This window comes from Trachypithecus francoisi, unplaced genomic scaffold (genome assembly GCF_009764315.1).
Source record: "Trachypithecus francoisi isolate TF-2019V2 unplaced genomic scaffold, Tfra_2.0 Lachesis_group10, whole genome shotgun sequence".
Lineage (NCBI taxonomy): Eukaryota > Metazoa > Chordata > Mammalia > Primates > Cercopithecidae > Trachypithecus > Trachypithecus francoisi.
Window position 1 is genome coordinate 89,355,224 of NW_022681455.1, and position 23,654 is coordinate 89,378,877.

The following is a 23,654-nucleotide window of genomic DNA, read 5'->3' on the forward strand; positions in this document are numbered from 1 at the left end:
GGAGCCAAAGACTAGGAATCAGGAAGGTGTATGAGGCAACAGGAGACAGTGGGAAGCTGGAGACACATGGACCATGTAAGCCAGGGACTGCTGGGGAGCATCTTTGCCCCATGTGGGTAAAGCCTGGGAACAAAGGCAGCACAGAGCCAAGCAGAGCCAAGAGAAAGATAGAGGCAAATTCCCAATGACATCACTTGAATACCTGGATCCAGTCTTGGCTGCAGGCTGGTGCTCCAGACTTTTCAGTTACATAAGATAGTATTTTTTCTTTCTTATTAAAATTTTAAATCAAAACATAAATGAAATAAAGACATGAGTACTTGCCTGCCTGATTACACCACAAAGGATCTGAGAGCACCACACAGGACCTAATAATAACTTGCGTGCTGGGAAGGCAGGCTGACTCTTCATATCCAAGGTCCTGGATTATACAGGGAGAGGAAGAGCTTTGAGTGTTGTACCTCTACTGTCATAAGGTCCTCTGCTTTCCCAGGCTAGACCAACATAAAATCCAAGGGCCAATCTGAGAGGTATGTCCTAAAGTGACTATTGTGCTGGAAGATTAGTGGGTTTATTCAGCTCTTTACAACTTTAAAGATTCACCAAGAGTCATTGTGGAAAGTACTTTCCATGTCTTGTGAACAGAAAGGTCCCTAAGCCTCTCAGGACACAGAGATGGGCAATCCTAGCTCTGAAGCCATAGCTCTTGGCAGTATTCTTTCCAGAGCAAGGCCACAGTTCACCTTGGTATCTCTGTGTTTGGTGTAGGGTCTGGCAGAGTTCAAGTATATATATCTTCTAAGTGAGCTTATCTGTGTCAGAAATCCTGCTCCCAGTTTGGCTATTTCTCAAAGAACTAAAAATACAATTACCATTCAATCCAGAAACCCCATTACCGGGTATATATCCAAAGGAAAATAAATCTTTCTACCAAACAGACACCTGCATTTGTATGTTTCTCACTGCACTATTCACAACATCAAAGACATGGAATCAACCCAGGGGCCCATCAAATATGAACTGGATAAAGAAAATGCAGTACATATACACCATGGAACACTATACAACTGTAAAAAGATTGAAATCATGTCCTTTGCAGCAATATGGAAGCAGCTGAAGGCTATTAACCTAAGCGAATTAATGCGGAAACAGAAAAGCAAATACCATTTGCTCTCACTTATAAGTAAGATCTAAACATTGGGTACACAGGGACACAAAGACAGGAACAATAAACACTGGCGATTCCAAATAGGGGGAGGGAAGGAGGGGAGGGTAAGGATTGAAATTCCCAGTGACATCATATATATATATATAGACACACACACACGCGCACACGCACACACACACACACACACCACAATTTCTCTACCCACTTGTTGATTAATGGGCATTTGGGCTGGTTCCATATTTTTGCAATTGCAAATTTTGCTGCTAAAACATGCGTGTGCAAGTATCTTTTTTTGTGCAATGGCTTCTTTTCCTCTGGGTAGATACCCAGTAGTGGGATTGCTGGATAAAATGGTAGCTCTACTTTTAGTTCTTTAAGGAATCTCCACACTGTTTTCCATAGTGGTTGTACCAGTTTACATGCCCACCAGCAGTGTAGAAGTGTTCCCATTTCACTGCATCCACACCAACATCTATCATTTTTTTATTTTTTGATTATGGCCATTTTTGCAGAAGTGAGGTTGTATTGCATTATGGTTTTGATTTGCATTTCCCTGATCATTAGTGATGTTGAGAATTTTTTTCATATGTTTGTTGGCCATTTGTATGTCTTTTTTTTGAGAATTGTCTATTCATGTCCTTAACCCACTTTCTGATGAGATTTTTTTTTCTTGCTAATTTGTTTGAGTTCATTGTAGATTCTGGATATTAGTTATTTGTCAGATGTATAGATTTTGAAGACTGTATCCCACTCTGTGAGTTGTCTGTTTAGTCTGCTGACTGTTCTTTTTGCTGTGCAGAAGCTCTTCAGTTTAATTAAGTCCCACCTATTTATCTTCATTTTTGTTGCATTTGCTTTTGGGTTCTTGATCATGAAGTCTTTGCCTAAGCCAATGTCTAAAAAGGTTTTTCTGATGTTATCTTCTGAAGTTTTTAAAGTTTCAGGTCTTAGATTTAAGTCCTTGATCCATCTTGAGTTGATTTTTGTATAAGGTGAGAGATGAGGATCCAGTTTTATTCTCCTACATGTTTGCCAATTTTATAAAAGTTTAATTTAATTTAATTTAATTTAATTCATAGAAGAATCCCCTGCTTCCTCACAGAGGAAATGCTGGCTTAAGAAAACAAAATCGTTATCTGAGCTATGAAGCTCAAATTAGAATGTTTCAAGATACTGTGTATCTTGCATCAGAACTGTGTTGGAGAAGGATTCTGGCCTACGATGAATCAAAGCATTGATGTGGTCACCAATTCTTCTCTAGTACCACCATGGATTTCAGAATTTACTAACTTTTGCCAGAGCTTCTGAATAATAATACTAATATACATTCATTTTTGCACTTAGAAAATTTGCCTTTCACTTTTCCCCAGCCAATATGTTAGATTTATGGATTTTTCTATTATTCTATTCAACTAATATTAGACCTGAGGGAAAGAAGCCAAGAGATACTCTTGGTCCCAAGATTTTTAGGAATGTCTGCATTTTCTAGGCTTGTGAGTGTAGTCTTGTGACTTCTTGTAGGCCCATAAGAAGACAACAGAAGGGGCCATTCACAAGGGTGTAGGAAAAATGTCATGAGGGGCAGTTCTCAAGTCTTCCCTGATAATGTGACTCCCACTCCCTGGCTTACAAAATGGATTTCACAGAACTGAATAATGGAAGAGACTGTCTTGGGTCTGGTTCCCTGGCTAGTAGGCTATAAGACAGAGATATGCATGCAGGAAGTTGATCAGGGAGTGACCTAGGGATCAGCATCTGTAGAAGAATAAAGATAGTAAGATTGGGGCTGCTATATCTCTATTAACATGTCACTGAATGCATACTGCAGCCCTCCTTTTCCAGGTGGTATGTGATCTAGGGTAAGGCGCCCTTCTTCCATTAGCCTCCAAAACTTCCAGCAGTAGAGAATGCATGCCTTCATCGTGAAGGGGAAATCTGAGCCATATACCACAGGACCACAAAGACCATTTCTTGCACCATTCAGATTTACTCTCTTTACATAATAAGTTCTAGGAACAGCTTCTCCAAGATTCCAGTTGGTCTGTTTGCTCACACCTGATACTCATTATCTCCCTTCTCTACCCATTCTAGATTCCCCTTATCCTTGGATGAGCACTTCTGCTGGTCTAGGTGACTTACCTGGTCAGGGACCCAGACCCTTGTCCCTGAGAAGTCCAATACCCTAACCAAATTAGAATGCTGTAGTTGTTCACTTACTGTCAAAAATTGGGAAAGGAAGTACCAAGAAACATAAAACACCTGGACACCAAACATATTATTTTCTGCCTTCCTATTGACATCAGCATGACCTCCACCTGATGATCTGGGTCAACATCCCTGCCAGAATGGTCTCCTTTGCTTTGCTGCTTGTCTCTCAGCTTGAGGAGCTCAAAGTGACTAAGTTGCAGCTTTAGAGTTGGATGGGCCTGGACCGCATGCTATGTCACCTAGTGGAAACATTCATCTCATTCTCAGAACAAGAACCTTTCCCCACAGACACCAGAGTCATGGGGCAGGAAGCACAAATTCCCCAGTAGGGCCACTGAGGACCATGGCAAGTAGGACCACCTCTGCTTCCAGCCTTTGGTTCTCAGATCCATGGGTTCCACTTACTAGAGACAGAGCAATACATAATGGCCATTAATTTGGGGTTTCTACTGTGACCTAGAGGATAATACCCCATCTTCTCAGGGAGTCATCACCAAGCTGGTGCCTCAATTGTGCTTTCGAGAAACCTTTGTATGACTTCCTGGTGGAAACTTCTGAAAGGTCCAGTTTTGATAGGACCAGTGAATCCCATGGTCATGGATCCATTCCCACACTTCTTTGCTATAAAGTGGAGCCTTGTTTAGAGGTAGTAGTATGTAGAGTCCACGTCAAAGGATCAAGCACTCATAAGCCTCAGATCCTGATATTGGCTGAGACCTTGAGAGGAGGAACGACAAACTGCTACCCAGATGTGTCATGTCCAGTCAGGACAAACCACTGATCCTTCTGGGGAGAAGAGGTCCAAGGTAATCAACTTGCCTATGGCAGATGATTGGTCTCCTCAAGGGATAGTGCCACACTGGGGGCTCAGTATTGGTCTTTGTTGCTGCAAGTTGACATTTGGCGGTGGCAGTAGCAAGATCAGCTTTGGTCAGTGAGAGCCCATGCATAGCCTCAGTCCTGTTGGGCCCATACATAGCCTCAGTCCCTGCCATGTGGTTCCTCCATTAGTGTGCCAGTACTTTGGCAGCTGATGGGAGGCACTGGGTGATTTCAGCCATCAGGGATAACCCTTCTATGTATTTGGTTATTTAGTAGCCTGTTCATGGTGGATGCTCTCTCATGAGCATTCACATGATGCACAAAGACCTTCAAACTTCATATTTATTTATTTATAGCAACATGCCTCTTTCTTCAACCCTTTTGACTCTGATCTTCCCATTTTTCTCCCTCTAGATCCCTAACTCAGACATTTGCCACCATGCATGAGTCCATATATACACACACTCTTACTTCAGGTCACTTCTCTTTCCATTCAAACCTAGTGCAATGTTCAACATTCCACCAATTGGGAGAATTTCTGTATTACAAAGACACCTTTACATGGAGCTGTAGTGAAGTGGCAATCCATTTTTGATTCCCAGTGACCTGATGAGTGAGTACATCCATGAACCAAGCTCAGCCTTTTCCTCCTCTGTCCCTGGTTATAAAAACCTTCCCATGGGGCCATGCGTATAAACAGAGGGAGATGTGTCAGTGCAACAGTTTTAATAATGTGGGGGTCTGGGTCACACTTACGCAGTCTACTTGTACCTCTGTCTCTGATAATGCCTGAAAGTGCCACTTCAATTATACATTGGACTGCTCCTGGGTCTGCTCCACCTTATAGCTAGGTGGGTCTGACAATCCAGTTCACAATAACCAGTCCTGGTCATAGGCTCACTTTGTATCCCATGTTCAGGAGCTTCATTCCTGCCAGAGGTCTGCAGCACACCGGAAGTATATATGTGTGTGTGTGTGTGTGTGTGTGTGTACATATATATATATATATATATGGATGGTGTATAATTCTTTGCTGCAGATGTCATGGTTTTTCTCTAAAACTCTAAGGGCCGATAAACTTGACACAAACTCCAAGTGAAATCCTGAGAGCCACTACCACTACCTCTAATACTGTAGAGTCTGCTGGGCCATATGGCCCAAGTGGCAGAGCTGCTTACACTACAGCCTGTACCAAGAGCCCTTTTCTGCTCTTGGCTCTACCCAGAGTTAGCAGCCTTTCATGTTACCTGATAAATGGGCGGTAGCATTTACCAGCGTTTAAGTATGGAATATGCTGCCTCCAGGGCCCAAAGTGGCCAACCAGGATTTGTGCTTTCTTCATTGTAAGAAGAGGAAGGTGCAATATTTCTTTTTATAGTTGGATGAGATGTCCTAGCATATTTCAAACCTCTGGACCCCTAAAATTTTCACTAATATTGTAGGACCTGAAACTTTGAGGGGTTTATTTTCCACCCTTTTGAGTGCCTGTGCCTCCAATGGATTTGCCAGTTCTTGCTCACCTAGTGTGATCAATATGATGTCATCAATATGGTGAACCAACATGATGTTCTGTTAATGTCAGAATGATCTATATCCCTTTGGACACTCAATTATAACAGAAGGTGGGAGAGTTAACATAGCCCTGGGGCATGACTGCAAATGAATGCTGTTTCTTGCCCCAACTGAGTGAAAACTTTCTGACCCTTCTTACTTACAGGAATGAAGAAGAGTACACTCATTCACCAAATACGTGGGACCATGCTACATATCAGAGACTAGGTTAATCTACTTTGGCAGATATACCACATCTGGCATAACAGCTGCAATTGGGATTACTATCTGGTTGAGTTTCCACAGTATATTTTCTTTTTCCAAGATCTGTCTGGCTTTTTTAGGAGCCAGACCTTTGAACCAGAATATTATGGGGGCCACCACACCTGCATCATTTAGATTTTAAAGGTAGTACTCATTTATGCCAATTACCTGGTTTGTGATATTGTTTGATTTACTATATTGGGGGACAGTTTCAGTGGCCTCCACTTGGCTTTTCCACAAGCATGGGAACCAGTATGGTGGCTCTATTATTTACCAAATATGTCAGTTGGCATTATATATTTGGGAAGTGGGGAAATGACCCCTGGGTGAAACTGTGGACCCAGTTAACCCAACATGATCTACAGTTGGGTTAAGACTGCATTTAATACGTGGTTCCTAGCTACTCTCACTTAATAGAAGGATTATAATGTTGCTTTAGTTCCTGGTGCAATATCAACTCCAACCCTGTGTCTAACTCCAATGTTTGGACGTTCTCTTTTTTTAGCATGACTGTTAAATGGTCATAGGTCCCTTTTTAGAAGAGCTGTGTGAATCATTTCCATATATCCCTGACGTTGTATTACAGAATACTTCTTCCTGGAACCCTGGCCTCTCCTTAAGTCAGTTATAGGTCTAAAAACTAGTCAGATGCAAATCTCTGTGGGCTATAGATTTTTGTTGTGTCAGTTGCTCCCAATCTCCTGATCATTCATTCTTCATTTATTTTGATTGTATAGGTTGAGCAACGTAGTTGTTGGCTGTCCATGGGTCTCATCAATAGGAATACTGGGTTCTATTAACAATCTTCATATCTCTCAGAGGGTCAAGGCCCCTTGACTACCACTCTGACCTTGTCACTTACTACAATAATTGCATCTTCCTTGCTTCTGATGGCTGAGTACTGCAATCTCACCTCGGCTAACTGGAGATTCTGCCAGCATCAACCCTACTGCTATCAAGGAAATATGATAGGCTAATGACAGCATTTCTTACCATTACCCTGGACTATAGAGATCAGCCATCACTGGACCTCTGAACAATGTTCATGCCCCTCTCACCAGTGCATTCCTTTTCATTTTGTAAATAGAGTGCCTTCTGGTACCACCTGCAGAGCATAGTTGGCTGATGGATTTTGGGCTTTCAGTAATATATCAATTCGAGCTTGCCAACTTCCTTAAGCTTTTCAATCCCTTCATTCAGAATTATCCTAGAAGTTCTATCATTTTTACTTAACTTGGACCAAGATTTTGTCCATTCTTCCAAGAGCAGTGCATGCATGTGTTACAATCTTTTGTGTTCCCATATTGATAAGTTATCCCTTATTCAACTGTCCCTTTGACCCGGGACCCTCAGTATCCAGTTTTATTCATACTATTCTATCTCCTGCTGGGATACGTTTGCCAGGTCCTATGGCTCCTTCAAGATATATGCCTGTCCTCTCTTAGCAGGACCAGGGCTTCCTCTGCTGACTTTTTTCATTTGTAATTTAACCCTAGTAATTTGTCTGGTGACAACGAGATGAGGTGAGGGTAGATCCTGAGGTGGGGGAGGCAGTGTATGTTTTCATGCAAAGTAGGGGCTTCTGCATAATCATCAAGTGAGGAGACTGCTATGGACTGAATTGTGTACCCGCCCCACCCTTCCAAATTCATGTGTTGAAGCCTTAACCCTGAATGTAACCATATTTGAAGATACAGCTCTTAGGCAGTAATTAAGGTTAAATGATGTCATTAGAGTAGGACCCTAATCTGATAACATTGGCAGCCTTATAAAAAGAGGAAGATAATCTCCTCTCTCTCTCTCTCTCTTTCTCTCTCTCTCTCTCTCTCTTTCTTTTTCTCCATCACATGAGGACACAGTGTGAAGGCAGCTGTCTGCAAGCCAGAAAGAGAGTCCTCCCCGGAACCTGACTTTGTTGGCACCCTGATCTCAGGCTGCAAGCCTCCAAAACTGTAAGAAAAGAAATTTCTGTTGTTTAAACCACCCAACCTATGATATTTTGTTATGGAAGTCCAAGCTGACTAAGACAGATTTTGGTACCAAGGAGGTGTGGGGAGGAGTGGAGTGGATCCCTTCTTTAATGGGGAGGAGTGGATCCCTTCTTTCAGCTCAGGGTATTAAGAGGGATCTGTGGATTCAAGACTTTTGAATGCCTCAACCAGATGCTCCCACATCCCTCATCTTAGTGTCCCATTCCTTCCTAAACTTGACCCTTGTAGGGCAGATTTGCCAAGGTTGAGAATTCAACCACCACTAGTCCTTGATGCTCTATTAATTAAATATGGGGCTTGATGCTTAGCGTTTTATGTTATTAGGTCACAAAAGATGGAAGGCTCTTTTACATGCAGCCAAAGATGCCATATGACTTTCAACTTTGCCTTTACAAACTCCACCAGATATTCATTGTCTTTTCTTAATGCATGGACTGTCACAAAAACCATCTAATTCTAGACAGGGCATGGCGGTTCACGCCTGTAATCTCAACACTTTGGGATGCCAAGGCTGGAAGAGCGCCTGAGCACAGGAGTTCAAGACCAGCCTGGGCAATATGGTGAAACCCCATCTCTACTAAAAATACCCCAAATTAGCAGAGTGTGGTGGTGCATGCCTATAGTCCCAGCTACTCAGGAGGCTGAGGCACAAGAATCGCTTGAACCTGGGAGGCGGATGTTGTGGTGAGTCGATATTGGGCCACTGCCACTTCAGCCTGGGAGATGGAGTAAGACTCTGTCTACACAGATACACACACACACACACACACACACACACACACATCTAATTCCACAGTCCTTATAATCATGACTTCCCTTACACTTCTCAAAAGCCTGAGACAATGCCCCTCCCAGGATATTCTCTTCCACTACTATCCCACCTTGTTCAGCACTGGGGAGTTTTAATAACTGCACTGCTCCAGCATCATCCCTGCTTCACTTACAGCCAGTGGCGGTGTTCTCACTGTCAGGTGCTTAACAGGGGATCCAGCTCCAAAACTCCATTTCGGAGTCTGCTTCTTTAAACTGCTCTTGACACCAATTGTCTTAGGCTCGGTTTCTAAGGAAACTGACTCTGAAATAGAGTTTCCTCAGAGGAAGCTGATTGAGGAGGATCTTCAGGACCACATCTGTTGGGGAGGGGAAGAAGTAGGATTGTTCAAAAGGATGGGTTGGGCTATGATGCAGCCACAGTTAGCATCAATTAGCTTCAGTTAACCCCACAGGAGCTCTGGGGCTGGGAGCACCCTCTTTGTCCCACTTTGAGGCAAGGGGGTTGGGTCTTTATATCCCACATAATAATGGAGTCATTGTCTGGAAGTTGTTCCTGTGAAGAGGTCATAACCTTGGGTGAGACAGCTCTCTTCATTTGAGGACAACTTCTGGAGAGCATCTCAGCTGACATCTGTCAGCTGACGACAGTCCAGCAACTGGAGGATGAGCACCTTTATTCGATAGGAACCCGGGTGGTGCATCCCAGCATCCACTAGAGAGGGGATTATCAGAGGCTTCACTGGGATGAAGTCTTGTTTTCTTCTTTTTCACGAATTATGTCTTCTTCAAGGTATCCATGTGGAGGCTGAGCCAAAACCATCGATTGCCCTGGTTCCTGGGCAGTCCAGACAGGGAACATGAAATCAATAAAATCATCAAAAATTTTGTAAGCTAGAACAACGGTTATTCTATAAATGTGGCAATGACTTCTATCTGTTCAACAAAGCCCATTTCCTCCTGAGCACACATCTAGATTGCATCCCCCATCTCTTTCATAGTTATGTAGTCATGACTGAATTCTGGCCAAGGAAATGTGTGTAAAGTGAATCTGTCTGTCCCAGTGGCCCATAAAAACCTTTCCATATGCAATTTTTTCTCTCTTCTCCTGTCTTCCAGCTGAATTTAAAGGATGCAGCAGGCCACTCTAGGGCCACAAAGGATGCTAACGTTGTAAGATAGAAGAACTCCGTGTCCCTGGATCAGCACGTGAAGGTCAACAACCAAACACCTACAGTGCATTATATGAGCAAGAAATAAAATTCCATTGTGCTAGGCCACTGAGATTTTAAGGCTGTTTATTACAACTCATCTGTCTGGGCAAAGACAGTAATTCATCCCAGATGCCAAAGCATTTTAGAAAAGAGTCATTGTACTAATAACAGAAAACCTAATCGACAATAGAAAGAGTTAATCCAAACACAGCGCACTCTAAACATTTAGCTCCCATTGTCTGCATCTACAAGGTCCTTATTCAAGGTCCATATTCTCTGACCACATTAGGAAACAGTAGGGTACAGCCTGGACTTGCACTGTGAGTTCAGATCCTGGCTCTGCCGCTCATTTGTTGTACGACCTTGGGAAAATCATTGAATTTCTGCAAGCCTGAGTTTTCTCATTTGCACAATGTGCATAGCAACATGGCCTACCTCATAGGGATCTTGTGAAGTTTCAATGAGGAAAGGTAGGCAAGATGCTGAACACTGTGGCTGACACATCAATGAACACAAAATGTCATTCTTTGCTACTATTACTGGCCACCTTTGAGCCTCAGGAAATCCCAAGAGGTAGGAAGGTATCTTTATTCCTATTTTACAGGCTGGGAACTTGGAGCTGTAGACTTTTTCAAGGCCCTTATCAGCATCAGTAGCCCACTCTGGACTTTGGATCTTGCAACTCCTGATTCCCTGTTTTTCCATACACGATGGCCACTTTCCCTCTATGCCTCAGTCATGACACTCACAACCACCTCAGACATGGTTTCACTGTTTCCTCTTAAGATGCCTTTTCTGATGAAGGCTGCTGTGGCACAGCTGATGCCTAAGCTGACAAATCTCACTGCTAAGGTGCCGTGTCATTGCCAGGCATGCAGGAAAGTCTGCTCCTTCCTGCCTGCAGGCACTCTCTGGCCTCTGCTCTCCATCATCCTTCCTCCTTCCAACAGCAAGGTCTGCATGGGGGGCCAGGGCATCTCATTAGAATCTCCTGCAAGCACAGGTGCTAGACTTACATGGGAGGACTCTCCCTAGGGAGACACACTCAAGTATTTAGTGGTTACTGTACCATAGCATTTTCTCCAAGGGCAACATTTAAGAGGTAGGGTGGTGTATCAGAAGAGGAAAGGATTTATATTTTATATTAGTTAGGATTCACTCAGGTACAAATAAATGACATCAACCCAAGACAGCATAAGCTATTTCTATCTATTGCTCTATCTACCTATCTATCCATCTATCCATCTCTATCATCTATCGATCTATATACTATCTATCTTTCTATCATCTATATATTTATCCATCTAGCCATCTCTACCTGTGATCTATCTATTGATCTATATATTATCTATCTATCTATTTAGCCATCTTTCTACCTTTATCTTTCTACCTATCTTTCTACCTCTTTCTCTTTATCTTTCTACCTCTATCTTTCTACCTATCTATCACCTATTTATCCATCTATCCATCTCTACCTATCTATCATCTATCAACCTATTATCTATCTTTCTATCATCTATCTGTCTATCCATCTCTATCTACCTGTCTATCTATCTATCATCTCTCCATCTACCTACCTATCATCTATCTATCTGTCTGTCTATCTAGTTGTCATCTATCTACCTATCTACTATCTATCACCTATCTACCTATTATCTATCTATCTATCTATCTATCTATCTATCTATTCCTCCCTCTTTCTAGTAGTATGACTGGTTTCAAGCTCTGCTGGATCCAGAAGCTTAAATAATTGTATCAAGACCTGACCTCACGCTGTGTCTCAGTTCCAGTTTTCTTTGTCTTATGTCCATTCTCAAATAGAATTTTTTTGGTGGCTTCCAAACAATCCCTTTAGAATGGGAGATTTTCTGTTTTCAACAATTTCAACAAAAGTCCCAGAACCAAATCTTGCCAACTCCACTTGGACTGTGTGCTTCTTCCTGAGCCTATCACCGTCATGGTGCTCTGGCTGGCTAGGCCTGGGACTCCTACTTCACCTGCTTCCCTCTGGAGCTGGGGGGAGTCAACTGCATTTGAAATACATGGACTGAAAATAGAAGAAGTGTGATTCTATAAGGAAAGTTAGGAGGTGATGTTGCTACCACAGGGAAAAAGGAAACAGGTCAGGCAGAACGAAATAGATGCTAGTACATCTAGGATTTTAGCAGCATGGAGTCTGGTACCTGGCCTTAGCTTTCATCATTTCTAGGGACTCAAGCAAGTAATCTTTTTCTTTGCTGCTGTTTCTTTGTTGTGGAGATTTGTCTCTTGAATCCTAATTTTCTGTACTTTTACTTAGATACTTCCCAGGGTACTCACTCTAGTATCCATTGCAGTGTTCAGAACTGACTTGTGTTTGCATTGAGGCGCAACGAATGTTTATATTTTTATTGTATGGTAGAAAAATCGTCTAATCAGTTTTTCAAATTACTTCACATCAAGTAACACATCAGTGACATGTTACATTTCTCCTTGATCTCAGGAGATGCCTCCTTCTTAGATATCAGCCACTGGTGTTGGTTTTAAATTTCTTCTGTGTAGCTGTCCCCATAAGGTCTCAGTTGGGTTCCAATTTTTGAACTGGTAATATTGTTTTAGAAAGCAGGATCTTTCTGACAGTAAACATTTTGTGTCCTTCTAAAATTCAGATAAACTGCTTAGATAACAGAAGGGTTATTAAAAGGTACGAATTCTCACTGTTAATATTACATAATAATTATTATTATTTATCATTTATTGAACACTCCTAGGTGCCAAGAACCATACAAAATATTTTACATACACAATCTCACTTTATCCTCTCAAAAAGGTCCCAAGCCCTCTCTCCAGTCTGAGTATTAGAGGTTCTTGTGTTTTCTCCTTTCCCTTTTCACCATCTACATCATTCTATTCTTTGTAACCAGTGTTTTCTAATATATAACTCACCTTCTTCTCTGGTTTCTCTGTTTGTTTTTGCTTCCAGATTTATTCATTGCTTCTGTTAGGGTCACAAGTGGCCAGGTGATACCTAGGTAACCTAGACTCCTTTTGAATGCAGGAGGCAGAGAAGAGGCATCAAACCCACAGCTCCTTAGGCCAGAAGTGGCTTCCCTCAAACCAAAAGCCATGCTCACTTGCAGAGGCAGGGCAGAAAATCCAACACACAGACCCTGTCAATGTTGCTGAATGAGGGTGGCAGTGCTGTGTAAGGCAGAGGAGACTGTGGTAACCTCTGGGAGTAACATTTTCCATGCCATGTGTCCACAGAGCAGCGCAAGGCCAGCCCTGGAGCTAAAGAGAGTCACACTGATGGGAAAACAGACATTCCAAGGAATGCCAGAGGGGCCTCATGGGCTTAAAACTAACAAATGAAGAAAGTCAGTTTGAGACAAATAATTAGGTAGGTGTCCTCAGTGCCCCGCATTAATATGTTTGTATTTGTACACCAGCAAGCCCTTAATAAATACGTTCTCTCCTGTCCCATAAAAATAGTCTGTAAATAAATAACAGGACATCCCACTTTTGCTGACAAATCATTTTTCCTTTCTATCTGGGTGCCAGTTGCACTTTATAAATGACTTTAATTTACAGTGCATTATGTTTCCTTGTATTTCTTGCCTCTAAATCCCCATGCAATATTTTGTATCCATTCCCGTGATAGTTTAACTGTCTTTAACCTTTTCAGTGAGGGGTGTGTGTATGAGTATAAATATATGTGTTTGTGTGTAAGTATCTGTGTGTGTCTGTGTGTGTATGTTTGATAACACCATATATTTCATTCCATCATTTCTAAATGGATCAATTCAACATTGTCATTTTTGCCATATGTTTTATAATCATTGTCTTTCCATTAACATCAATTGTATTTGCTGGTCCCTGGATGGCTGCAGCCAGAGCAAGCTGATCACCTTTGGTGTGAATGTCAACGCAGACACTGAGTTGGGTTGGGGGAGTTCATTGTGGAAGTCAAAGCAGATGTCACTGACCAGACTTCTCATCCATTTCAAGTGAAATTCTCTAAAAACTTTCCCCCAGAAAACACCAAGGTGCAGTATTCAACAAAAGGCAAACTAATACGAACTACTATTTATTAGGCACCTACTGTGTGCAAAGTCTTCTACTTGTACAGTTTCACTAATCTTCATAAAGATGCCCTAGGAGGTAGGTATTATCATCACCATCTCCACTTGAGAGCTTGAAACTGAAGCTCAGAGGAAATGAAGTTAGTACAAAGCTCAGCTGCGTTTGAATCTGTCACCAAAGCCTGCCTCAGAATCTCTGACCAATATAGCCAGAATCTGACTCTAGAGGGTACAGGGATAAGGACTTTGCATACAGAGTCAGATTATTTTGCCGGTGTTGTGCGCTCTTCCCTTGTAGCTTGGTCCTAGGCTGCCCATGAGTTTGCCAAAGGTGTACTGCAGCCCGCTCTGAGGCAAGTCAGGGCAGGGCACTGAGGTTGTGCGGTTGAATGCATCTGACCCTGGTGCCTGAGAGTCTCACAATCTAGTGGACCCCTAGACAAGCCAACAGATATCCCTACCCCACTGCAAAGTAGAGACCCATCCATCCATCCATTCACTCATTCATACAGCAAATATTTATTAAACTCTGTGCCAGGCACTGTTGTAAGCACTGGGGTTACAAGACAGACAATAGCTCTGAGCTCACACTAAACAAACTAGCAATATAACAGACTATAATTAAGAGGGTTCTGCCTTAGTTTTCTACTGCTGCCACAGCACACTACCATGAATCTAACAGCTTAAAACAACAACCATGTATTATCTCACAGTACTGTAGGTCAGAAGTCCAGGTAGGTGCACATGAGCTCTCTGCTGCAAGTCTCACTAGGCCAACATCAACGGTTCAGCCAACTGGGCTCCTCTCAGGAGATTCTGGAAAGAATCTTCCAGGCTCATTCCGATTGCTGGCAGAACACAGTTCCCTGTGGCTGCAGAACGGAGGTCCCTGCTTCCTTGCTGGCCATCAGCCTGGGGCTACTCTCTCAGCCTCTGGAGGCTGCCCGCCTTCCTTCTCATCTCATGGACCCTACGCCTCTTCTCATCAGCTACTACGCATGCTGGAATCTTGCTGGTTTCCTTTTATGCCCTTACTCTCTGCATTTAAGGGCTCTTATGCTTGTATTACATCTACTTGGATAATCCAAAATTATTAATACCTCCCTATCTTAAGGTCAACTGACAAGTAACCTTTATTACATCTGCTGAGTCTCTTTTCCCCATAAAATTATACCTTCATAGGTATACCAAGGGCAAAGAGGCCCAAAAACACAGAAAAAAATAATGTGATCATCATTCAACGAATACTTATTGAGCACCTATTATACACCAGGCACTTTTCTAAGTGCTGGTTATACAACAATGAACAAAACAGACAGAAATGCCTAGCGTCCTGGAGCTTACCTTTTAGTGAGAAAAAGACACCAAAAAACAAGATAAATAGGTAGAAATATATGCTGTGTCTGGCATTGATACATGCTGTGGAGAAAGATATATTGAGACAAGTCTGGGGAGGCATTGGGAATGTGGTTATACTTTGAAATAGAGTGGTCAGGGAAAGACTCACTGAGAAATTGAAGGAAAAGAGAGAGCACGCCATGCATGTAACTGGGAAAGAACTTTCTAGAAAGAAAGAAGAGTAGGTGCAAAAGTGCTGAGGTGGGGGCATGCCCCACAGGTTCAAGGAGCAGCAAAGAAAGTAGTAAAGTCTAAAGCAGGAAGGAGAAGGCCCCTCAGAGAGAGCAACAGCCAGGTCATGTGAGGCTGGGCATGGCGTGATGGTAACAGGAGGTGCAGGGTGGAGAGGGAGGTGCTGATTTAATTTTTGTGGTCAGAGAAGGTGTGTGTATTGGTTAGCTATTTTTGTACAACACATTAGCAATTCAAAACCACAAATGTTTGTTTTCTCAGTTTTTAAGGGTCAGGAATCTGGAAGTGGCTTACCTGGAGTGGGTCAGGCTAAGGGTCTCTCACAAGGCTGCAATCAAGTTGTCAGCTGGGAGTTCAGTCATCTGAGGCTTGACTGAAGCTGGTGGATTTCCCCCCACATGTAGCTGTTGGCCTGCAGCTTCTGCTCCTTGCCAAGCACGTCTCTGCACAGGACAGCTGGAATAGCTTCCCCCAGTACAAATGATCTGCAGGAGAGGAAGATGCCACACTGCCTTTTATAAGTCTCTGAAACACACACACACACGCGCACACACACATAGACACACACACACACACACCTTATTTTGTTGTTTAGACTCAAGTCACTGAGTCCAGCCCTCACTCAACAGGAAGTTACTGCACAAGATTGTGAATACAAGAGGTGGGTGTCACTGGGGCCACCTCGGAGGCTGGCTGCCACAGAAGGCTTCTCAAAAGATGAAATATTTGATCTGAGAGCTCAATGATGAGAACAGTCCAGTCAGCTCTTCCAGGGCAGCTGGCTCTTTCCGACAATGAGCCTGAAAGAAGCACCTTGGACAGAGGGAAGGAGATATTTGCACAGACTGTAGTTCTCTTCGTCCTCACCAAGTCCAGACTCATCATGCCTCCTCCACCTCTTCAAATGCTTCCCTTCTTCCTCCTTCACTTTCCTTTCCCATCAGGCCACTGGAGTTTATAGTTGACACCACATGCCCCAGGGTGTTCCTGACCCCTGCTCTTTGCTTAAGCTATTCTCCTACCCAGCATGCCACCACCTCTTCCCTACTTTCCTAAACATGGACTATACTCAGAGCCAACCCAAGCCACCACCTCCTCTTAGTAGCCTCCCCTGATGTTGCAGCCCACAATGATGGTTTTTCTGAATCAAGGACGCCTCATAGCAGGAAATCTGGTCCCATTTCTATCTGCGTCTCATGTCTCCAACTCCACTGTAAGCTCCTGGGGGCAAGGACTGTGTTGTACTTACTTCTGATGTTCCTAAAGACCCCTGCCACAGTTGGAGTCCTGGTGGTCAAGAAATGGTTCACCCAGGTGGGGTTATTTGAGGAGTATTGATAAAGGGACTTGTTTACAGAGTTTAGAGAAACTAATAAAGGATAGTATGGTGTCCAGGACTCGCTAAAGCAGGGAGCCGATACCCCCACCTGCACCCCACCATTTGAGGCCTGGAGGAGCAAAGGGAGCTGACAGTTTCCCTAACTGGAGAGAAGAATGTAAAGGAAGAGCCACCTGATGGGAGATGTGGCCTGCAGGGCCAAGCCACAGTGACCTGGCAGGAGAGAACAAGGAATAAAACCCTCGCCTCTTGCTCCTCCCATCTTCCTATCTTCATTGGCAGCTTTCATTGGCCAAATGCAAGCAGAAGCCAGAAGGCAAGAGAGTCAGATCAGTTCACATAGGTCAGCCCCTGAGCTGCAGCAGAGTGGAGAAGAGTAGAGAAGGAATCTGGACAAGCCAATAGATTCCACAGTGTAAGACTCTGAGCTGGAAGCCTGCTTGGTTCTCTAGTGCCTCCTCCCAGCCTGGTACCCAAATCCCTGCTGACAGGACATCTGCCCCATCTGCAGTCCTTCTCCCATACGGTTAACATGGCTCCATAGCTGTCTAAAAAGTGCATCTCTGAACCATTGACTTTGTGATGTAAATATCCCAAGAAAGCAAATCGTATTTGTGCTGGGATTGACCCTTTTCGTGTTCATGGTAAGCTGACAATGAAAGTAGCATCCTTACTCCCTGATGAGAGCAGGTGCCTCCATGATTAAGGCGCATGTTGGAAAGGGTGGGAACATTGGGCTCTGTGATAATTGGCACATTCTTCCATCTGGTCCCTTTACAATGCTTGGAATTTATAAAGCCACTGCTGGAGTTTATGCAAAATCTCTTGCTTTTAATTAAGTGGCCTAGTTTCAGTAAATAGTGTGACAGGGACGAATCTATCAGTAGGGACTGATGTTATGAGCAGAAGAGCTGCCAGGCCCAGTGGAAATGCAGTCTCCATATGGAGAGACTTGGAGGGAGCTGCCCTGGCAGGACGCTGCCATTTCAGTGATCACAGACCAAATAGAAGCCTCCAGACGCAACTCTGGAGTGAAATGAAGCCAAGACTGTCTGCTTCCAAGGAGAATAGCTGCAGACCCCAGACTGCCCTGTGGACACCGCAAGCCCAGAATTAACACAGCTGAAAGGGGCTTATGGACCATCTTTCCAGCTGCTGGCCCAGGGCCAAAGATGGGGCCGGATCCATGGTGCAGTTTTCACCACAGTCCAAAAAGAAGTGAGAAAAATGACAACAAAGTCAGCTCTTTAAACCTAATGTAAAATTTGTCCAGGCAAAGTGGCTCATGCCTGTAATCCCAGCACTTTGGGAAGCCGAGGTGGGTGGATGACTTGAGGTCAGGAGTTCAAGACCAGCCTGACCAACATGGTGAAACCCCGTCTTTTCTAAAGAAATTAGCTGGGCATGGTGGTACACACCTGTAATCTCAGCTATTTGGGAGGCTGACGCAGGAGAATTGCTTGAACCCAGGAAATGGAGGTTGCAGTGAGCCGAGACGGTACCACTGCACTCTAGTCTGAGCAACAAGAGCAAAACTCTGTCTCAAAAAAAAAAAAAGAAAGAACAAAACAAAACAAAAAACCCAACAAAAAAACCACCACTAATGTAATTCCATTTAACGAGCTTTTTAAAATTTTGTGTTCTTATACATTGTATTATTCCTTCTTTCTTTGCCTGATGTGAAACTGTCTTTTGTTTAACAAGAGATTTTAAAAGTAGACAGTCAGGGTTTTTAAAAATGTAGTTTCCTAACTTGAGCTCCATCCCCCGCACCACACACATGCACATTAAGAAATATGAGTGGTCCATGAAATCCCAAGCACTGGCCACTCATGGTCTAACAATGTGTCAAGATGCCCATGTTCAGATGGGGAAGATGAGATTCTGAGACTTAAAACAGGTCCAGGAAGGCAGGTGGGAAACTGTCATCCCACAGTGTTGCTGCTTTTCCCCAGGCCCCACAATGTTGTGGTGACTTAACAGTGGGGAGAGGAGGCAGGGAGCCTGGGAGCTCCCCCAGACCTCTGCTGGGGCATGTCTCCTCCAAGTGAGTCACCCCTGCCTGGCACTCCAGGAGCAGCATAACAGAAATGCCTTCACCCACATTAGAATCAGGCTGTGGCCCCTCCCGCTCTCTTCTTCCTTGACTTTCACGGGATTCAGATGGCATCCACATCTTCAGCTCACATCTTTAAGGTTCATGCTTTACTGCCCAAGAAGATGGACCAGAGATTTGAAGTTAAGCAGGCCTGGCCTGGCCACTTAACCAGCAGAAACTTGTCTTCGGTGAGTTTCCTAACCTCTCTGATTCCCCAATGCCTGATCATTTATTTACTCTCTACTCCACTAAAACTCCAGGTGGGCAGGGACTGTGCCAATCTTGTTTACAGATGTGTCTGTAGCACCTAACACAGGGCCAGGCTTATAACTAGCACCTAGAAAATACACTTTAAAAAAACCTCATTCTATAAAGGTTTCAAGACTATAAGCCCGCATCTGTGGAATGGATGTGATAATGATACCTTTCTCTTATGTTTCTAGGAAAGCTTTGCAATATTATGATAATTATGGCCACAGATACCTTACAAACTGTCAGTTCCCTACCACCCAGACACCAAGGACTGTAGCAAGGAGTATCAGCATGACCAGGGAACAAGATTTCCCATGATCCAGTCCTGGGAGACATCAGCTGTGTAGCAGAATTCATGGAAATCTGGCAAGGTCCAGAGCAGCTCCCCGAGAAAACAAATCAAAGGGAAGGCTTTGGGCACACCCTGCTCTCCACCAGACCCAGGCTGCCTGATTCAGGTGTCTTTCCTACTGGGAGACGCTGTCACAAAGTTGGTATTTGTGTCACACAGGGAGATTGTAAAATGCTGTATTTGGAAACATGAATGTGTAATGTCTCCCTGGAAATCTACACCTTCTCAGTGAAAGATACAAGTGCAGTCCAAGACAGACATGTTTAATTAGTGGGCAAACTTGACATTTCCAGTGTTTGGACTAGACAGAGGGAAAGCCAAGAGCAAACCGAGGTCTTTTCTTCATCCCCTCCCCCCAGCTTGCTGGCAGAGAATAATTTATTGGGTTTAAAGAAAAATGAATGTCTTTACAATAACAGGAGAGAAAAGGCCAGGAGATCCAAGGGTGGTTATTAAATAATTGTCACCACTAAACACACGTCTCCCTCATCTTCTCCACTCCTGCCCTTCTTGGGCCCCTGCTTGATCAACATGAATATACTCATGCTGGCGTTTCTGTCCACCCAGTCTCTTGGGTGTTGGGTCTCAGAGGTGCTCTTGTGTCACCTACATCTGAGATCTGCAATTCTAATTTTTTGATATCTAAGATATCTGAGTCCTCCTTATGTTTCTCAGGCTCATGATTGCTTGCAGTAATTTTCTTTCTTCTTTCTTTCTTTCTTTCTTTCTTTCTTTCTTTCTTTCTTCTTTCTTCCTTTTCCTTTCTTTCTTTCTTTCTTTCTTTCTTTCTTTCTTTCTTCTTTCTTCTTTCTTTCTTTCTTGAGACTGTGTTTCACTCTGTGGCTCAGGCTGGAGTGCAGTGGCGTGACCTCGCCATAACCTCAAACTCCCAGGCTCAAGTAATCCTCCTGTCTCAGCCTCCTGAATAGCTGGGACTGCAGGTGTGTGCCACCATGGACAGCTAATTTTAAAATTTTCTGTAGAGAAAGGGGTCTCATTATGTTTCCCAGGCTGGTCTCAAACTTCTGGGCTCAAGCAATCATCTCACCTCAGCCTCCCAAATATGTACAATCATTATGTATTGATTAAAAAATAAACCACTCTGATATGTCAAACAGAGGGAATGTAATTGGTTACATAAGTAATGGAAAAACAGAAAAATCAAGCAAACGATGCAAGTTAGCCAAAGATTGGTGATGGCAAGAGGCTGCTACCACTACAAGACTGGTGGGCAAGCAGGAAGTGGGGTTACCAGAGCCCTGGTTTCAGGTCATCCAGCAGAAGTTGGAAATGTGGTAGGTCATTCAGTGAGGGCTAGAGCCTCAGAGGAGACGTGACCTCTAGCAGAGATATTGCTGGAGGCCATGGAGGGAGATGCCCTGCTTCTCTCCTCTTTCCACCATCTGATTCACCCCAAGAGCTGCCTGTGGCTGAACCTAGATGGGGGTGAGCTGGCGTGGGAACCTGAGGCTCCTGGCTCCATGATATAGAGCAGGGCAGGGCAGGAGTGGGGAACTGCACAGCTCACATGCAATACCTCATGTTTCTAAAACTAGAACACTTCATGAAAGTAACAGCGTGTTTCATTAACTCATCTCCAGCATGAAACCTTACATAACACTTTTAAGGAAATGCAAACCCTTCAGCGTAGCTTATTTCCCTCATTCACCCTCCATTCCTAGGAGTTCTTCACTTTGCTCTAGCTGCCTTGAGCCTGATGCCAAGGAGAACCACTGTGACCTTTCCCTGGGCTGAGGCTCGTGACTCATTTCCCACCAAGCTCAGCTCTTGGTTTGTGGAGTCACTTCATTTGCCCTAAGGAGACTTCAGTGGGTTCTTCTCTACTAACGCTCACGACCCAAAAGGCTTACACTTGCCCCATTGGTCTCTTCCAGGACACCACGTTTTCTCGCCATGGCAAGGCTAAGGGAAGTGCTCCACCAGGGGACAGCAGAAAGTAAGATGAAGGCTGTGGGCTCAAATCTCAGGGTTTGAACTTCAAACGCACACCCTGCTCTCTTGGCTACTGACCTTGGGCATTGACTTGATCTCTCCAGAGTTACAGCTTGCAATGGGAGCATCTACCTCGTAGGGTTACTGTGAGGATTAAGTAAAATGATACATGTAAAACAGCTGGCCCAATTCCAACTACGTAATGCATTTAGTAGCTGTGAGCTATCCTCATTTTTCCTTTACAATCAGAACAGCCAAACCATCATGAAAGCCCATGGGTTGTGTGGATGTAGCAGCCAGCTCCACATCCTCCAACAACTTTGTTTTTAATCAAGCAAACATTCTTTTCATAATTACTTTGTATGTCACTAAGTCCAGCTAATTTCCAATGCTTCAGAATCAGTCTTGGAATGTTACAGCTGATAGAGAGCTTAAAGATTGTCTGGTTTAGTTCTCTCTCACTACATAAAGAGGGCCAAAAACACAGGGTAAATTCTTCTTCTGTACATACGTATATATATGGAGAGAGAGATATCCATACATATAGTCATGCCTCACATGGCATTTCAGTCAATGACGGACTGCATATATAACGGTGGTCCTGTAAGATTATAATATCACATTTTTATTGTTCTTTTCTATGTTTAAATGTGTTTAAGGACACAATGTGTTGCAATTGCCTACGGTATTCATCATAGCAACATGCTGTCCAGGTTTATAGCTTGGGAACAATAGACTATAACACGTAGCCTAGGTATGTAGTCAGCTATACCGTCTAGGTTTGTATAAGTACACTCCATGAGGTTCACACAAATGATGAAATTACTTAATGGTGGATTACTCAGAACATATTTCCTTTATTAAGCAACACATGACTGTATATATCACAGCAAAAAGAAACAAGAAGAAAACATATAAGCATTTATGAACTTACCACTTAGAGATAAATAAGTTATCATTTTCTACATAACCATTTAGTGTTTCTTATAAATATTTTTAAATAAAGATGAAATTATAGCATACATACTCTTTTAAAAAGTAACTTTTTATCCAAATAACACCATTTCTTCATCATCTTTCCATGACATTACATATCATTTTAAGAGCTTCACTTCTTTATTTTATTTAATAAATTCTACTTTTTAAAAAATTGGAAATATTTAGGATGGTTCCAATTTTCCACCATTATAAACAATGGCTTCAAAATGCTTCTGAATGGGACCAAATACCACCTTTTCCTCTGAGCACTTTAAGTCCTTTGGGCTACAATAAGATGTTGAGTTTTCAAGCAAACAGTCTGGTTTCTTCAAGCTGCCTCCTCCAGCAAGGAGATTTCTCACCTGTTTTTACATGAACCTATTCTTGCAGCATGTCCATGAGGTCAGCCCTTGCAGAGCTACAATGAGTGAGTCTGAGGAGCAGGTCTCAGCATGGCTGGCTTCCTTGGCCTTTTGCCAGATGAAATCTATCCACATGTTTTCTTCAGGTGTGGGCCCATGTTACAGGTACAGGGGCATTATGTAAAGCTCCACAAATGCTTTCTTAAAGATGATGCATGATATCACAAGCTGGCTCTGTGATGTGTTTTCCCATCCTCTGCCTTTTCAGGACCTGCAGGGCAGGCTTTGTGTTATATAGGAAGCTTCTGAACTGAGAGCAGCCCCTGGGAGCATCAGTCAGACTCCCCAGACTAGAAAGAACTTAGAAGCAGTGGCCAATGTTCTTGGGATGTGGCCAGTGATGTTGCAGTCTCTAATTCCACACCTTTTGTGTAGTCATAAGAGGCTGGTGTCCTGGAGATAATTATGGGGCACTGGGAACAATCCCTTGCCCCAAAACTTATTCTCCAACAACCTGTGACAGTGCCTCAAGCTCTGCCTTAACAAGATATCAAGGTGATAGATATGAAGGCTTTCATAAATTCCTCTGATAAAATCCACAAATCTCAGGAGAAGCAACGTACTAATCCATGACCAGCCCCTGGCCCTCCCCTAGGATTCCCTTGTGAGAGGGAGTCAGT

The 23,654-nt window shown here is 43.4% G+C and overlaps 1 long non-coding RNA gene across 1 annotated transcript; it reads right to left on the reverse strand.

The window, feature by feature from the left end:
* Positions 1-329: 329 nt before the first annotated feature.
* LOC117088751 lies at positions 330-23,329 on the reverse strand. The gene is made up of 5 exons (XR_004439298.1): positions 22,975-23,329; positions 21,713-21,778; positions 15,935-16,125; positions 12,915-12,996; positions 330-421 (listed from the first exon to the last, which is right to left on the reverse strand). It is a non-coding gene; the product is annotated as an uncharacterized LOC117088751 (long non-coding RNA).
* Positions 23,330-23,654: the final 325 nt, after the last annotated feature.